Raw genomic sequence first — 16,662 nt, forward strand, 5'->3', positions numbered from 1 at the left:
AGCGTCTCACCTGAAGTCTGGATCAATAAACTACTGATAAAAGGAGCACAGTCTCGCTTTCTGCCTTTTCCATGTTCAAGCCTTGTAATACAGGTGTTGAAATGGCACAAAGTATATTTCTTCAATATTTTGGGACTGAACTGAAAATGGTATCTGGAGTGACACCGTGAAAGGGTTAAATTGTTTTCTAAATAAAGGTGCCACCCAGGGCATGGAAAGGTGCATCGTTTATTTAAAATAATTTTGAAAGGAAATGATCTATCTTAAACTCCATACTTTCATTCACTTGCTTCCTAGGACTTAGGTGTTTTCGGGATAAGTATTTGGGGCCCAGGACTGGCACATGGTCCAGGCCACTGATTCTGCACAGAGTTTGAGGAATACGTTTGCGGCACACGTTTGCACACTCTCATGTTGCCGAATGTCTGGAGCTGTGTTGGACAAGCGCAGCAGCAAAGATATGCTTTGTTTTATGTGAGGTCTGCGCCATCCTTACTGCCCAACAAGAAAGCCTGGAAGTCCCACCCTTAGCTACAGATGTTCACAAAAGCTTGTGTTCACCATGGAAATAGGGTGGAAAAGGAAATTGAGAAGGAAGAGGGAGTGTGTGAGAGTATGCCCAACTTTTGAGGGTCATCAGTAGATTTAATTGTCCCATTGCTATGGGCCAAATACTGCCTGGATCCTGCCGCAGCAGACCTGAAACTGAGGTTTAGGGGTTAAGTGGGCAGTCTGAGGTCACACAGCTGGTCATCGGGAGAACAGAATTTAAGTGGGGGTCATTTCTAAGCTGCTGAGATGCATGTAACCAGCATCCTCTACTGCTTTCCTCTAGGCCAGTGGGCACCTCCGCCACCCAGGGCTGGCAGGGTTGGGTGGTCATCTGTCTTCTTGGCACAGCCTGTGCCACTGCTCTGCCACCTGTCCCTGGGCAGAGCAGAGGGAGCCTTTGCAACAGGCTCATCCATCCTGCCTCATCCATCCCTCCCTACAGCCTGGAATTCAATAGTGATTGTGGGAACAATAACAATGAAAGTGACGATGACAACGATGACGGCAGAACAAGGACGGTCACAGTCTCTCAGATTCCCCTGAGCGCGTGTGCACCTGAGGGCACCACCAGAGCAGGGGCACACTTCAGAGCGGAAGGTCCTCAGGCCCAGGGTCCCGGGGATGGGGTGTGTCCTGGCTCCACCCTCTGCTGGTGGTGAGACCACGCACACCGCAAGACCATGGGCATGGCGAGACCACGCACACGGTGAGACAAGGCAAGAGCATAAACATGGCGAGACCACAGACATGGTGAGACTATGCACATGGAGAGACTACACGCAACCCAAGACCATGGACACAGCAAGACCACGGACATGGCAAGACGACAGACATGGTGAGACCACACACACGACGAGACCATGCACATGGAGAGACAACACGCAAGGCGAGACCATGGGTGTGGTGAGACCGTGGACACGAGACCACAGAGGCAGTGAGGCACGAACATGCCACAGACATGACAAGACCACCTACATGGCGACACCAGAGGCAAGGCAAGACCACTGACATGGGAGATCATGGATGCAGAGAGATCACGGATGCAGTGGGATCATGGACACAAGACAGTGGACACTGAGAGACAGGAAGGCTGCCAGCATGGCAAGACCACCGCCACAGGGAGATCTGGACACGGTGAGACCAGGGACTCAGTGAGGCCAGGGACACGGTGAGACCAGGGACATGGTGAGGCCAGGGACACGGTGAGACCAGGGACTCAGTGAGGCCAGGGACATGGTGGGGTCAGGGACTAGGTGAGGCCAGGGACACGGTGAGGCCAGGGACACACGTGTGAACCTCCCTGAGCTCCGTGTGAGCATCTCGGGCCATGCAAGGAGACTGACGTGACAAAGCAGCCACGGCCAGAGGTGTGAGAAAGACAGAGGCCTAAGGACGTCGCATCCTCCTGAGTCTCCCCAGCCTTCTCTGCTTGCTCTGCCTGCTCTGCCTGCTCCAGATTCGACTTCCATCATAGCTGCAAATTGAGTTTGACAAGTTCAGTGTTTCTCGCCGGCCACAGAGCATCTTCTAACCCAGGACTTGGTGCAGGCCCTTCTCAGCCTGGCTAGAGATGGAGCCCTGAGCCCTGCTTGAGGTGCTCTGTGGAATGTGGATGGAGAGTGACTTTCGGGCGACGTTTAGGGCCAGGCCACTGCGTGCAGATGCCCGGTCGTTACCTGGCACAGGTGAGGATGCAGAATTGTTTCTCATGACTCAACTGACATTTTGTCCTCAGCAGGCACAGGGCAGTCCTGATGGGACGTGAATCCACGCCCAGGGAATCATAATACCCTGAGACGGGGGTGGGGACCAGCTCTGTGCCAGTTCCATTGTCAGCAACCACCCTTCAACAGCCTGCACTGAGCACCTTCTCTGTCACATTGGTGACTCCTTCAGGCTGAACACTCTATCAGGGGCCACCAGTTAATTTCCAGGGAGTCTACTTCTCCTCCGGGGTGAGTTTCAGGAATCCTCCAAAAGTGGGGGCCTTGCAGGCCGAGTGATGGGATGCAGGTGGCCTTGTGCTGTGGGGACCAGTGCCTCTCGAGGCCACCTGTGCACTGGGAAATCCAGAAGCTGGACACACCCAGGAGTGAGGAAGCCGCCGGCCCTGCCAGGTGTCACGCTGAGATGCAGCTGCACTGAGTGGATCCTCTCTTTAAGTTTGTGACAGAAAATATGGATCTTCAGGACGTAGAACAGATTATACAGTTCTACGTTTTTCAAAATGATAAATGCAAACTTTTATGGGCAAGGGCATATCTGTAATATTTGATTTCACAAAATTGTGTTTGAATAAGACTGTCTGCTGGGGAACATGTGACAGTTTGTCTGGCCTGGCCACACAGGGCACACATGACAGTGTGTCTCGCTTAGCCACACACTTGCTGCGGGGACAAGCAGCCCGTTGCCTCTGTTTCCACATTTGTCAAGTGGAGTCAGTTTAGTGCATGCCGGGGGTTACCAGGAAGAACGACTCATGTGTGCAAAGCAGTTGGGTGACGCCCAGCCTTTGTGAGGCTCAGCCACATCGCTCTGTCCTGTTTCAGAAATCCGGACTCAAGAGCACACCTGCTGGCTGACAGTGTTTCTAAGTCTGCCCCTGTTTTCTCTATTTCTTGCCATCAAAAGATTTCAATTTACAGAGATCTAAATTATAAATATGGAGAAGGTGTTTTATCATCACCAAAACTGAAAAAGCACACGAAGTTTAAGAACGCCCAGAAGACTGGGAACTGCCTCTGCAAACACCAAGCTCCCGTGGCCACCGATCTTTTGGGCTCTGCCTTGGATGTCAGAGGAGATTTGAGAATTTCTCTTACCTCGCCTCAGAAGACAGCTGCACAAGTATCCACACTTAAAGATATGTGTGCAAAACCTCACCATTGCAAGAGGAGAATAATTTATATTGTAAGCCAAGCAAATATTATTTTTGAGAGTCATAATGACTAAATACCAGTCGGAATAGTTATTGAAAAGTCGAGGCTGGGGGCGGTGGCTCACGCCTGTAATCCCAGCACTTTGGAAGGTGGAGGAGGGCAGATCACAAGGTCAGCAGATCAAGAACATCTTGGCTAACACGGTGAAACCCCGTCTTTACTAAAAGCACAAAAAATTAGCCAGGCGTGGTGGTGGGCGCCTGTAGTCCCAGCTACTGGGGAGGCTGAGGCAGGAGAATGGCATGAACCCGGGAGGCGGAGCTTGCAGTGAGCCAAGATCACACCACTGCACTCCAGCCTGGGCGACACAGAGAGACTCTGTCTCAAAAATAAATAAATATATAAATGTTGGCTGGGCACAGTGGCTCATGTCTATAATCTCAGCATTTTGGGAGGCCGAGTTGGGTGGATCACTTGATCCCAGGAGTTCGAGACCAGCCTGGGCATTGTGAAAACCTATCTCTATAAAAATTTTTAAAAATATAGACAGATATGGTGGTGCCTCCCACTAGTCTCAGCTACTCAAAGGCTGAGGCAGGAGGCTGGCTTGAGCTCAGGATATGGAGATCACAGTGAGCCAGGATTGCACCACTGCACTCCAGCCTGGGTGCCTGAGTGAGACCCTGTCTAATAAATAAATAAATAAATAAAGGATGCTGGCAAGGTTGTAGAGAAAAGGGAATGTTTATACACTGTTTACACTGTTGGCGGGAGTGTAAATTAGCTCCACCTTTTTGGAAAGCAGTATGGAGATTCCTCAAAGAGCTAAAAGCAGAACAACCATTCCACCCAGCAATCCCATTACTGGATATATACCTAGAGAAATATAAATCATTCTACCATAAAGACACATGCAGAAATGTTCATTGCATCACTATTCACTGTAGCCAAGACATGAAATCAACCTAAATGCCCATCACCGACAGATGCAACAAAGAAAATGTGGTACAAATACATCGTGGAATACTATGCAACCATGAAAAAAGCAACAACATGTCTTTAGCAGAAACATAGATGGAACTGGAAGCCATTGTCTTCAGCAAACTTACACAAGAGCAGAAAACCAAATACTGCATGTCCTCACTTATAAGTGGGAGCTAAGCGATGAGAACTCATGAACACAAAGAAGAAAGAAACAGACAGTGGGATCCACTTAAGGCTGGAGGGCTGGGGGCAGGGAGAGGAGCAAAAAAGATAACTGTTAGGGAATGAGTTTAAATACTTGAGTGATGAAATAATCTGTACAAAAACCCCTGACATGAGTTTACCTATGTAACAAACCTTCACACGTGCCCCTGAACCTAAAATAAAAGTTAAAAAAAAGAAAAGCTTGAACCTTAGTCCACACTGACTTTTATCGTTTGTCAGAAGAAAGAGGATGAGAGCTCGAGGAAACAACCAATCAACAACCAATAATAACTTATTGATTTACCAGAGATGATATTTTTCTTGTTCTATTATTTTAAAACATGCCATTAACTAAAGTGTAGGTGGCCCTCCAACATAGACCTTTGCTCCCAAATTATAACCAGCTGATAAATTTTATTCCCATCCTCCAACTGAGAGCAAGGCTAATGCAGGCTCAGAAATGTATTTCATCTTGATTTAGTAAACATCATTTATCTGCCTCCATCATTGACTCAGATGCTAAGAATACAGCTTTTCTTGGCCATTTTATCCTAATTGATGAGGTGGCCACATGTGCACACGCTGAGGCTCCAAGATGGACTGTCCCCGGCTTTTGATCGACTGTGTATGAAGTCGGCTTTTAGAACTTATAACTGCCTCTTCTCTGGCCATGGCAGCACTTGTTATTAATGAAAAGCATGACTATCAGCTACTGGAAAGCAATCTAATTAAACAGCAAGATTTTCATAAAATGAGTTTGAAATCAATTGGTCAATACAGAAGCCACTTAAGAAAATGTGGGTATGATAAACCACAATGTAGCTGAAGAAGATAGTGAGCGTGTATTCTCATCAGCTCAATAGTCTGCCTGCATCTTGTGTTCCCCTAACCACTGTAAGCAAAAGTTAGGTCTTTTATGACCAGAATTCAGAGGATTCAGACAAATATCTTAGGCAGAATCATGGCCGTCCTCTGAGCCCTACAGGCATTTCAGATGCGTCCAATGGGAGCAATGTTCACCTAGCTCGGCTCCCACACAAGGAGCCGGTTCCTCGGGAACCATAAACAGGAGAAACATTCAGCTTTGGACCTGCTCCGACTTGGAGACTGGCTGGTGAACCAGAGACCTGGGTTATTGGTGTTTCCTATCTATACTTAACCGTTTGTAAACCCTGTACCTATTTTCTGACAAGCTACTTTGTCCACGAGCAAAGATAAATGTCTTAGATATTTCCACTATGTTTACTTGGTCTCATAAAATCAAGAACTCTTTATAAGAGGGAAGAAATTTATTAAAATCTGTTATGGTGCAAGATATAAACAATGCAGCCTGCAATCTATCTGCATGGTGAAATCATGTTCTGCCTGGGGAGAGAGAGATGAGTAATTAAATGATTACGTTCAATCTTAATATTTGATATTTGATTGTCAATGTTTGTTTAGCTAGCCTCACCTAATGTATACATGTAAATCAATTTTATATGCCAACTTGGTTTATACAAAACTTTAAATGTTGAGACATTTATACAATCTTAGTGAAAAAGTTTCTGCCAGGATTAATCTATAAATGAAGGGTACGTTCTTGCAATATCTGTCATTTAATTTATAAAACAGCTATTTAGTTCTTATTCTAATCATCCTCTTGTTACCATCTATGCTAACATCTGATCTGATCTGATCATCTTATTCAAACCATCCTCTTCATCAATGCCTGCTTCTATAGGATGAGGTTCTTTTCCCTCTATGGTGTTTATTACATCTATTCAGTGTGGGATTAAGACGTCAAGCCTTGTCTTGGCAGGCAGCTTATAATATAGCCCAAATGTGAGTTTCCATCCTGCCCTGGCCCCAGCATGGGCTCCCAGAATTCAACAACCCTCTCCTGTTTGTCTTGATTCTCTCTGGAGAGACATCCTTCTCTTCCTTCATGCTTTTGTTAATGTCTGTGTGTACATACACGTATTACGTATTACACATGTATGCCTACACATATATTCTAAGTGTCTCAGGCTAGCAGGTAATTCCAGTGTTTACTTATTCTGCCTGAAACGTGTTGACCTCCAATGGGTTGGATTTTCCTTTTTATATAGATACATTTTATTAAAGGAGAAGATATCTGTAGTACAGAGGGTTTTCTTATGTGAGCCTGATAGCTAGCACCTTAAAATAGCACAAACTCTTACTGGATCTAGTTTTTGTGTATAATCATTTATCCAACAGACATTTCCTGTATGTCTGCTAGCCGTCAAGTACTGCATTTATCAGGTGGTGAAATTAATCGGGTATTAATTAAATGCATTAATGTAAGGGAAACACTTTGACCAGTTCTGGGATCACAGTGAGAAAAAAGAAGAGTCAACCCCTGTTGTATCGTCATTTTCATGTTGACGAGGACAACAGTGCAAGATGAGGATGCTGTGAGCCTGAGGCTGTCACAGCCTGTGGGCGGCGACACAAGAAACCCTTACAAAACACTGTAGTAATTTTGAGGATGAAGGAATTTAGGAGGGATTTCTACTCTGTGTAAAACATCGGGTAAGACTTCCAGAGATGCAGCATCTGAACTGAGCCGCCCACGGTGGTGCAAACATCTCAGGCCAGCAGTAGGGCTGACCGGCCTGGGCCAGATCATGCACCAGGAGGCTGGGCTGGAGATCAAGGGTCAACATGGAGAGGGACTGGACCGGGGAATGGGCAGAGCAGGCACTGTAAACAGTTCACATTTAATAGCAGAGATTGGATCGTTTTCAAAGTTGGTGTTTTTGGCCTGGGAATCCAAACTCTTGATGAAACATCTAGCCTGCAGAACAGACGCAGACATCGCTACGTGAGAGGGGCAGGTTCATTGCTGGAGACAAACACAGGCTTGGTGATTCCCCTGAAGTCCTGCGTGGGACCCTCTTTTCTCCTGCTTGTGCAACGCGCGCTCCCTGAAGTCCTGCGTGGGACCCTCTCTTCTCCTGCATGTGCAGCGCGCGCTCCCCAAAGTCCCACTCTTACTCCATGGCTTGCTTCCCACTGGGTCTCTAGGGGCCAGTCCAGCCAACTCCCTGGCTTCACAACCCTGTCCTGCGGAGGGTTCCTGGCCACCCACCCTTCTTGAGCCCCTGCCCATGTCCAGCTGCTGCTAATGTCCCACGGGGGCCGCAGGCGACACAGTAACTGGCACCTTCCCACGCGCTGCACACTCAGTGCACCGACACGCATTCTGCCTCATTTCATAGCTGAACACACAGTCGTATCATCCATAAATATGAACGCAGTGCTTGACAGTATCCTTTTGAGCTATAAAAACCTGCAGGACGGAGACGTAAATTTTTAAGTGCGTGAGCTTGAACCTGTGAACGGGCTCCTTCTGCAGGTGGAGGACGGACAGCCAAGCCCCGTGAGAAGGTCAGCGGTTCCCTCGGTTCCCTCTCGTAGGCGCGAAGCTCCACTCCTCGTCAGCTTGAAAATTCCCCATCGTGGCTTCCACGTTCCAAACAGAAACACACCTGTGAAGCTGTTTTTCCTGTGCGATCGCCCCGCGAGCTGTCTGATTTATGGCCGGCCCTCATCCTTTGGAGTAAAGCAGTCCTCTGCACCTTCACCGAAACGTGGAAAATTGTGTTAGAAAGTGGGACTAGCTCCCCGCGTGGAGCTTCTCTGTTTTCCGAGACGGCTTACTCGGGGCCTGGTGAGCCGGTGCTTCTGTTTTTGTCTCTGCTCCGTGTTCTGATTGCACCGCATTTATTCCCAGAGAGCGTTCATACTTACAGTGGAGACTGGCAAATTCTAAAACACAGCAGAAATATGATGAAACACCCTGCAACCTTGTTTCGTTTGAGTTCCTATCACTCACTTCAATCTATTCTAAAAATAAAGGACTTGTCAGGCCTAATGATAAGGGAGAGTTTTAGGGAAATAAAGAGAGCTGAACTGACACAGACATAATAATGTCAAGATATAAATCACAGAGTCCTTCTGCCATTTTCATTATCTGCCTCTGAGGATTACGGTGCTTGCTATAAATGAGACGCTATGGGGACTCTGCCCGTATACACCAGTCTACACGCAGGGTCAACAGTGCGCAAGCTTTGCTTGAAGCCCAGCAGGCATTCTACATTTTAGTTTTGGACATTTTGAAAAATTGCATTTGCTGTATTAATATCTATCTCTTTATCTATCTATTTTCTTTTAGGAAAGACAAACTGACTCAAATCAGAGTAACAATGAATCACATTAGAGGAAAAATGAATTCTTAAGCAGATAAGAAAAAGCTTAAATACATCATGATTAAACCATATGTCTCGCACCATCATCTCTTAAGTACTATAAATCTTTACAGACGTACAGATTTGTGGGTTCCAAAGTGCCCGTGAATCCTTCCTCTACTGTGACACTCATCCTTTCCTGAGCCGTTCAAAATGGAAAAGGTTTTTTTTTTTCATGAATGTGAAAGTTTCTTTAGCAGAGTAACTTAAGATTACTCTTAAGAACCTTTCTTCCTTCCACCTTTATAAAACTGATTATACTCTTATCACCTTAGATCTTCATCTGTTCATTGTTAATTGATTTATTTAGCTAAAATTTGTCTGCATTCTTCCCAAATGTCCAGGCTTGTGCTAATGTTCTGGACAAGGAATTAGGTTTCTGTTGATGTCAAAGAGTTTTGATAGTTAGAAAAGAACAGGCCTAAAATGATTAAGAATATTTAGTTATTTCACTTCTACACTCACCTGAAAGTTAGAGAATATTTTTTCCATGTTTCATGTTTTCTCCCAGGACACACATTTTGCATTGGATTGAGTGCCTATTACAGCTCAGATTCCAGCAACCTAATTGTGAATAAACTTGATGAATACTAATTTTTTACAAGTTATTTTTTATTACATAGTTGAATCCTTCAGAATATATTTAAACCAAATTACATTTATCAAAAAATGTTAAATAAATTTGAAATGTATATGAATCTGTGGTAGCATTAAAACTAAAGAATTTTTAGTTAGAAAGCTTTGATACCAGTACAAGGATGTTTTAGCACCATAGTGGTTTAAATATTGAAAGAATTTTTTTAAAAGAAATGTGAACATTTTAGGAACATTAAGAGGTACTTATTTACTAATCGTCCTAATTGTGTAGTCTAGAGAGGATGTTTGTTATAAGTAGTTATGGCTTGACCATATGTGTGCTTTAGCTATAATGATTGCTCCTAAATAAAAGTTGCTGTATTTAAAAATAAATAAAACATAAAGTCTTTGCTTGTTCTGCTCTGGTCATCCCTCTCTCTTTATGCTTATTCACATATGTCTGTTGCTTCATATACATGCACACACATGTGCACACACGGCACACACACGTGTGGGTACATGTGCACACACATGTGTGGGCACATGTGCACACATGGCACACACACGTGGGCACACATGCACACACATGCGCACACACACATATGTACCAGACAAGAGGAATGTACACAGACCTGATTTTTCTCTGTGATTCTTGAAATGCCTACCACGGAGCTTTTCATTTTCTAGGAACTCATAAATATTTCTGTTTCGAGTTGAATTAAAATTGATTCCACTCTGTGGCTAATTTTGGCCTTGCTGAGCTAAGTCACTTAGCATGCAGGGCACTCCTCTGTCGCTGGGCTGGCACCAATTTGTTGTTTACTGATTCACGCTAATTCAAACAGTTTATAATATGTCACAATTTTTCCAGGGGTTATAGAAGAGATGCTTCTGGGAGGCTTGCGCAGCCACTGATAACTAGTACATTAGCCCTTGGGATGTTTGTTCTTTTTGTTTCTGCAAAGGGGGAAGAAAACCACCAAAACACCTGGATATGTTTTTTAAAAAAACTCAGATATTTACACAAAAAGCAAATACATTTAAACACAGACACAAACACACACTGGCACACACTCACATGCTCTGCACACACCAACAGGCACAAACACACACACTACTATAATGCACTCACACACATACACACACAAGCACATGTACACACTTGCACACATGCACTGGCGTGCATGCTCACAGGCACACACCTCTCTACAAACTGGCGAGCTTCTGATTTTTATACAATGATTGAAATCACTATGCAAGCCTAGACTGACAAAGTAAAATCCATGATTTCATGTTGCACCAGTTTCCAAGTAAAACATCTCACACACACGACAACAAAAAACCAAGATTTTGTTTGCCTGTTTTGCTTGATTAGACCCTTCCTTCCATTTCAAAATGATGGTTCCTTCCATTGGTCTTGGTTATAAAGCATCATTGCTAGGTTCTTCCTTGGCTCAATCACATCTATTAACTTAATAAATCAATAAGCACATAGGGTCTCATAACAAACCTAGCTGGTGAGATAATTAAAACAATGTAATCCTTTGCTGAGTTTCTGCATTCGGAAAGGAAAGGTGTGAAAATGCATTGGACAACAAATTGTAAACAAATGACAAGACAATGAGTGACACTAAAAATCATGTTCTGTTTGTTCATTTCTGTCTAGAAAAACTTCTATTCACTAAGAAAAAAACTTTAATTTTGTGACAAGCACTTTTTAAAAGATGTGATTCTAGTTTGTAATTGCCAAAAAATACATATTCCTCCTCTAGAGATCTATTTCATGGGGAAATGTAGCAAACTCACTAATTGCCACTTGAACACCACGGTCCACCTCCTGTGTGCGCCCACCTCTGTGTGTTGCTGCCTTTCAAGGCCTGGATTGCTCATTTCCATCAAAAGCTGTTACTCTTTCTTTTCAAAGCTATGGGGCTAAATACAAAAACAGATTTTTTAAAAATTATGATATCAAAACTTTTAGCTAATTCAACAGCGAAGACAACTTTCACCAAAGCAGCACTTATCTCTTCATTTCTTAAAATCATTTAAAAATATATTCAGAAATCTTTTAAATGCAAATTTTAAAAGACATAGGACACAGACTGAATTTCCATGAGGTCCAGTCACTCTGGAATCCCCCGGAAAAGTAATGCGATACACCAATATCAATAATATTTCTTAATGTTTTTATCACCGGTCATTTGTCAAAGGATTTCAAAGATGCTTTTAAATAAGTATCACGAAATTTCAAAATTTATAAATAAACAGGTATTGTAACCCTCATATGTATTGTTCACTGGTGGTATAGAATATTCAAATCTTGGAATTTTAAAAATAAGGATCTTGTCTTGCAACATGACATCCAAACCTCCTTCCTCTGACCCACGGTGTGGTGATCTGTGGGCTGGAGGCTCAACCACCTTCATCAGGTTTAAACTACTACAGAGTCCTCTTACGGCTTTTGCTGGAAGCAGATTTGCTTCCTACACTTATTGAAAGAGGCTGAATCCTGCTGTGAATGTATTTTCTTAATTCATATGCTGTCTCTAAAACATTAGGAATTGCCAATAGTCATATGGCTCAGAGAGGTTGTGGGAGCTCATCAGGACACAGGGTCACAATCTGGAAAGACTTTAATACGCCATGAACCTGTGAAGGAGAAGATATAAGCCACTTGTCAGCTCCTGAAGGAAGAGAGAAGCAAGGAAGAGAGGCAGAGAAGGGAAACGGTGATGGAAAGAAGAAATGAAGTGGGTAGGGCAGGGGAAAAGGGGGCAAAGGAGCAAGCATGGTTCCAATCTGTCGTCCCCTCCCTGATGGGGCTCACAGCTCCATGTCAGAGCAGATAACGAGAGTCACAATGTAAAACTGCCCGACTTTTATTTCTGCCTTTCCAAGCTATTGGCTCCTTCACTAATAATCGGGATTTATTACCGGACCCATCTGCTGCCTCTAAAAGGTCAAAAGGTAAACCGCAGGCACGGCTGATGTCACCATCAAGGTGGCTGGTCGCAAATGGACCCTGACAAGTGTACTTTTAAGAGAATATTGTTGCCAGGGCTCTCTGGGCATGAAAGGCACGCTGATGAAGAAAATAACCTAAAATACGAAAAAGATGTTGAGTTTAACCCATTAATCCACATGATGGGGGCTGTCAGGGTTTGGTCTGTGTGGCAGCCAGAAAGGAGAACAGGCCTCTGCACCCACTGTGTGGGTTCTGCACATTGGAGTCTCCTGAACCCCTGGAAACATTCCCCAAGACATGTGCATGCCATGGGGGGACGATGGGGAGGGACACCTGCAGGCACGTACTCTGACTTCCCAAAGCTACGTCAGACTTGGTAAAAAATGGGTGTTCCTTTGCTCTCTGCTGTGGGTGAGGCCTTACTTCCCGGAAGGACCATCTGTAGCAGAGCAGCTCAGCTTGGGATGCTCTGCAGATATTCTGGCTTCTGCCAGTGTGGGAAGACTGGGCAATTTTTGAGAGTGAATTTGTCCACAGGTTTGAAACTGTCAAAAAGATACAGTTAAGGTTGCACATCAACGGCGAGACACGGTGGCTCACGCCTGTATTCCCAGCACTTTGAGAGGCTGAGGCAGGTGGATCACTTGAGCCCAGGAGTTCGAGACCAGCCTGGCCAACATGGCGAAACCCCATTTCTATTAAAAACACAAAAATCATCCTGGCATGGTGTGGTGGGTGCCTGTAATCCCAGCTACTCAGGAGGCTGAGGCAGGAGAATCGCTTGAACCCAGGAGTTGGAGGTTGAAGGGAGCCGAGATTGTCACTGCACTCCAGCCTGGGTGACAGAGCAAGACTCCATCTCAAAAGAAAAAAATCATCCCAGATGATTTTGTTTGTGTGTTCTCTCTCCCTTTCCAGCCAGGAAGCTCCACTTTCCTTTTCATTTCCAGCTGAGAGTGAAAAGTAAAAAGAGGAAAGCGCTTGGTGTCAGATACAGCTCTCTCTCTCCCAGCGGAGATGGAGAACTTACCCTGCAGTTTCAGACCAAATTAGAGGCCAGCCTGGAGCTACAGCCTTGCTCTCAGCTGGTGCTTCCTGGAGATTTTCTGCTCCCACAGAACATCACCAGAAACAAGCCTGGCTGGCCACACACCCATCAATTCTTACCTACCTTCTATTCTCCGGGGCAGTCATTGCTGGTATCATTTTCTTTTCTTTTTCCACTCTTCATTCCAGGAACTCAGCAGAGACGGGTATTTGTTGTACGTGTATAAAGCCTGAATCCCAAGCACCCCAATAAAACAGAGGCCATGCTCTGTCCCTCAGGGTGACCTTGTCCTTCCTAGACCTTGTGTCTTCAGGTGCTGATTTCACTGAAAGGCATCTTCCACCTGAGTGGTTATGAGTGTGGCACACCTGGCTGCCCCTTGGTTGTGGCTAGTTATGACCTGCATTGTAGGATGACAGTAAGGGGACCATTTCAAGCTCCATGCAATTTCCTAGATTGATCGCCCAGTTCTCATCACAGTTCTGGTTTCACAAGATCAACAAGTGTTAGATTTGTCTTCCACTGCACCTTTGGGACTTGACTTTCCCTTATCTTGCTTCTCCTTGGACTTGTATCAACAGAGATTTACAAAATTATTGATTTGAATTATTGCCAAGGTTGGTGGACAGTCCTTTCATAGCTGCCTGGATGGATATTCTGATGTTCTCCTTTGCCACCCCCTCACCACCCTCCACAGACACACACACACACACACTGCCTGGTGACTTGCACAGGGTTTCAGGCCAAGGGCCCTAATGGGTGCAGCTAATGCCCCAGAGCCCCCGGGATCTGAAGGCTACAAATGAAAAGGTGAGGTGTGCCCTTTCATTTGAAGTCAAGGGATAAGTGTCTTTAGCCCCTTGTATTTAGTCTGTTCTCACACTGCTAACAAGGACATACCCGAGACTGGGCAATTTATAAAGGAAATAGGTTTAATGGACTCACAGTTCCTCAAGGCTGGGGAGACTTCACAATCATGGTGGAAGGCAAAGAAGGAGCAAAGTCACGTCTTACATGGCGGCAGGCAAGAGAGTGTGTGCAGGGGAACTGCCATGTATAAAACCACCAGATCTCATGAGACTCACTCGCCACCATTAGAACAGTATGGGGGAAACTGCCCCCGTGAGTCCGTCATCTCCACCTGGCCCCATCCATGACACATGCAGATTATTACAATTCAAGGTGAGATTTGGGAGGGGACAGAGCCAAACCGTATCCCTTCCTCAGCTGACTTGTGGGTGGCTATTTGTGATGAATTATCTTAGGAGTTAAACACCAGTTTATGAATATTGCACCATTAGGGCATTGTCTTTTGCCAGCTTTCCTGCTCACCACTCCCTTGTCCTTTATTCTGCATGTGGACACATAGGTAGGAGACATGCACATCCGTGATGACATTTCTCAGTGTGTGGGGCCATCTTGGATCCTGGCAGTGGATGGGAAAGGCGTGAAATGGCAAGGAATGGCGATGTTCAACTGAACAGTGCATGGTTGTCAGTGGGTTGAAGAAACGTGGTGTCTGTGGATGTTGTTTGCTCTTTCCAAAGGATGCAAACACTGCTGTGAATATGGAACCACAATTTGACCTAAAGGCATGTCTGCACTCACAATAGAGTTTGTCATTTGCTGTCCTTCGATAATTCCATGTAAATGACTATCCCACAGGTAGCTTAGAAATGCTTGACACAAAACCAAAAGATTAGGAAGGGCCACCCCGAAGAACTCAGGTACAAAGGAGCCACACTGGGAACCTAGCGGGTGAGTCCTGACGCGGATGGAAGTCAGTAACCAGTTCACACCTCTCAAGGCAAAACTGGAGACAGAACAAAGAACTGCTTCCTCTAGTTCCTGATATAATTTTTCTGATAATATTCTAAATCCCACAGAAACTTAGTCATTAAATGACTCTTTCTTACACAGAATTGCCAAGTTTATTTTAGGGGAGATTAAACATTAATTACATAGATATTTATAGATGCTATGTATATTTTAATACATGTATATAGATTTTAAATTTCACACATATACATGTCATTCTGCTGAGAATGGCCTAACTGAGGCACTTTCTGATGTATATCAGTGGACATTAGTTGCCACATAGAATTTCCATACAGGAAATTTTTTTTATATTTATACTGTTTTCAAATGAATCCTTTTTTTTTTTTTTGAGAGAGACAGTCTCGCTCTGTTGCCCAGGCTGGAGTGCAGTGGCGCAATCTCGGCTCACTGCAAGCTCCGCCTCCTGGGTTCATGCCATTCTCCTGCCTCAGCCTCCTGAGTAGCTGGGACTACAGGTGACCGCCACCAAGCCTGGCTAATTTTTTTGTATTTTTAGTAGAAATGGGGTTTCACTGTGTTAGCCAGGATGGTCTCGATCTCCTGACCTCGTGATTCACCCACCTCGGCCTCCCAAAGTGCTGGGATTACAGGGGTGAGCCACTACGCCCGGCTCAAATGAATTCTTTTTATAGCACTCATACCTTTATATGTTACGTAAAACAAGTCTCATGCCCCTTTTGTTGGACAGAAAGGGTACTGAATCCATCTCAGATTGCACAAGGCCCTGATTCAGACCCGGGATTTAGAAGGGGCAGACCCATGGACATGGCAAGAGGCTTCAGATCCACCAGGGGCAAGAGGCTGTGGAACAGTTGTGGACATACCAAGTAAAGATGATGCCTCCAGAGAGATTCTGCGGTTCCTGACTTCATTTCTTTGACCTTTCAAAGGGCAGCAGCCAGCAGTTCCAATGGGTAATAGAGGCTTAGCCCAGAGGATGGAGACAGAGCTCAGAGCAGCCTGCAGGGACAGGTTGCCTCCCGCACCTCTCACGCCATCCACAGCCTCCCAACCTCCCTGGCCTCTCCTGCCTCCCACACCATCTGCGCCCCCTCTGCTCACTGCCGGGCCCACAGAGCATCGCTTCAAACCCCCAGCTGCCTGCAATGACCATCTCACCACCTTGGTGGGCTCACCAGGGAAAGTAGCCAGGGGTTCAGCTTCTAATCCATGAAATTACACATTTTACATTCTTACATTAGCAGACCTAGATTCCATCTGCTGCACAAACGGGAAGCATCACTTAGTTCCTAGTTACTTGTTCTATATAGAGCAGTTTTTATTTTTTTCTAAATAACACAATGTATTTTAATAACCAGGAATCTATTATTCCAACTGAGAGATGCCTTTTTTTTTTTTTTT

The sequence above is a fragment of the Colobus angolensis genome, unplaced genomic scaffold, assembly GCF_000951035.1.
Source record: "Colobus angolensis palliatus isolate OR3802 unplaced genomic scaffold, Cang.pa_1.0 Scaffold135, whole genome shotgun sequence".
NCBI lineage: Eukaryota > Metazoa > Chordata > Mammalia > Primates > Cercopithecidae > Colobus > Colobus angolensis.